The 2,640-nt window shown below is 39.6% G+C and overlaps 1 protein-coding gene across 2 annotated transcripts in view; it reads right to left on the bottom strand.

Moving 5' to 3' along the window:
* ST3GAL3 (ST3 beta-galactoside alpha-2,3-sialyltransferase 3) overlaps positions 1 to 2,640 on the bottom strand; it is a 216,512-nt gene that overhangs the window by 185,997 nt on the left and 27,875 nt on the right. The window contains exon 1 of one of the 2 annotated variants that reach the window (XM_010862601.1): positions 71 to 266. The exons of the other annotated variant lie outside the window; for it this stretch is intronic. The gene's annotated coding sequence lies outside the window, so the exon portion shown is untranslated. Of the gene's footprint in view, positions 1 to 70; positions 267 to 2,640 lie in introns of those variants that run through there. 2 annotated transcript variants of the gene reach the window in all.

A 2,640-nucleotide genomic window follows, 5' to 3' on the forward strand; every position in this document is an offset into this window, starting at 1 on the left:
CTGGGGATGAGCACGCTTCCAAGCTGCTCCAGGCTAAATTCGGTTCCTTACAGCTGTAGGGCCCCACTACCTTGCTGGTTATCAGACAGTCTGCTTTAGTGTTCCTCTTCAGATTTTCCATGTGATACCCTTCAGTCATGGTGGGTTAGGTTCCTCTTGCACTGATCTCTCCAACTTCCCCTTTAACCACATCTTGCTTCTGTTTCCAGGCAGAGGAACCTCCTTGCTTTTCAGGTTCATGTGATTAGACAGGGCCCACGTGAATAATCTAGGGCAACCTCCCTATTTAAAGTCTGAAGCTTTAATTTCATGTGCAAAGACCCGTCTGCCATGTAAAGTAACATATGTACAGATTTCAGGGATTAGTGTGCGGACAGCTTTGGTTGTTTTTCCTCATTGTTGTTGTTTTGGGTTTTGATTGTTTTTTTCTTACAGTGCTATGTGGCTTGTGGTATCTTAGTTCCCCAACCAGGGATCAAACCTGGACCCCTTGCAGTGGAAGTGAGGAGTCCTAAACACTGGACTGCCAGTAAATTCCCACGTGTGGACATCTTGGAGGGACCATTCTCCTTAACACACCCTTCATTAAATTCTCAGTTCCGGTAAGACAAAGTAATTGCTCCTCAGGAGTCTAGCAGCTTCTGACTGCACCCCTATTTACTCTCCAACCACCCCTTGCTCCTCCCAACCTCACTTGCGCCCTATGCTCTAGCCCCTCTTCTTTCTATTCATTGAACAGTTCTTGTTGTTACTCTCCTCAAGGTCTGTCTGGAATTTATTCTCTACCACCCTGCTATTTCACCTGCTGCACATTCTTTGATACTTACCTTAAATGTAACCTCAGTCAAGATGACTTCCTAGGATCACTCTTCCCTACCCCTACTAAGATATCTAAGACATGAAATAATCTATGAGAAATATTATAAATATTATATCCTATATATTAACATTATACATGAAGTGGTAAAAAGTTAGCATCTTCAGACTATATAATCATCCACCTAAAAAAGCCAAGAGACTCAACTGAAAAACCGTTAGAACTAATAGAAAATTGAATAAAGTAGGTGATTATATGATTTACTTACAAAATCCAACAGCTTCTTAAAAACTATACCAGCAATAATCAATTTAAAAAATGTAAGGGGAGAAAATTCCACTCATGATATGGCAACAAAATCTACAAAATACCTAAAAATAAACTTCAGAAGAAATGAACAAGATTTTCACCAAAGGACATAAAAGATCCAAATAAATAAACAGACAGGTTTCCAAGTGACAAAATTCAAAAATGGAAACATGTCAGTTCTCCTGAAATGTCAGTTCTCTATAAATTTAGTCTAAAGCCAGTCAAAATCCATGTTTTTGTGTTTTTTTTAACTTAGATCTAACAATCTGAGGGCTTCCCAGGTGGCACATTGGTAAAAGAATCCACTTGCCAATAGAGGAGATGCAAGAGACTCGGGTCCAATCCCAGGGTTGGAAAGATCCCCTGGAGGAGGAAACCCTCCAGTACTCTTGCCTGGAGAATCCCATGGATGGAGGAGCCTGGCGGGCTACAGTCCATGGGGTTGCCAAGAGTCGGACACGACTGAGCAACTGAGCACACACTCACACCAAGTTAATCTGAAGAGTTCATACCCAAGAAGAGTGAAGAAACTTTTTGATGAAATGAAGATTTGCCTTACCATATTAAAACCAACTCAAAGCTATAATTATTAAGGTGGATGGGTACTGGCACAAGAAAAGACAAATAGATCAATGGAACAGAACAGAGTCTAGAAATGAGCTGTCTCAATAAAGAGACACATACAGACATGGATACATACACACATATATAACTGAATTTATCCATATATTTGAATTTACAATAGGCATGTAAGGTTTTTAAAAAGATACGAAAGATACATAGCTAACTGTTGATGTAGTTACCTCTAAGAAATAGTATAGGACAATGAAAAGTACTTTTCCCTTCATACACTTTGAAATAAATTTGTTATAGGTCACAAGTATTGCCTCTATAATTTTGAAAATTTAAAAAATCAGACATATGGGACTTCCCTGGTGATCCAGTGGTTAAGACTTCGCCTTCCAATGCAGGCGGAGCAGGTTCAATCCCTGGTAGGTGAGCTAAGATCCCACATGCCCTTCAGCCAAAAAAGAAAACTTAAAAAAACAGAAGGAATACTGCAACAAATTCTATAAAGACTTTAAGAAAATTAAAAAATAAAAGTCAAACATAAACAAATGGGACCTAATCAAACTTATAAGCTTTGGCATAGCAAAGGAAACCATAAACAAAACAAAACGACAACCTACAGACTGGGAGAAAATATTTGCAAACAATGTGACTGACAAAGGCTTAATTTCCAAAACACACAAACAGCTCATATAACTCAGTAACGAAAAAAAAAAGTGAATAAACAAACCAATTAAAAATGGGCAGAAGACTTAAATAGACAGTTCTCCAAAGAATACATCAGATCAGATCAGATCAGTCGCTCAGTCGTGTCCGACTCTTTGCGACCCCGTGAATCGCAGCACGCCAGGCCTCCCTGTCTATCACCAACTCCCAGAGTTCACTCAGACTCATGTCCATCGAGTCAGTGATGCCATCCAACCATCTCATCCCTGTCGTCCCCT

Source organism: Bison bison, unplaced genomic scaffold (genome assembly GCF_000754665.1).
Source record: "Bison bison bison isolate TAMUID 2011002044 unplaced genomic scaffold, Bison_UMD1.0 scf7180017864484, whole genome shotgun sequence".
NCBI lineage: Eukaryota > Metazoa > Chordata > Mammalia > Artiodactyla > Bovidae > Bison > Bison bison.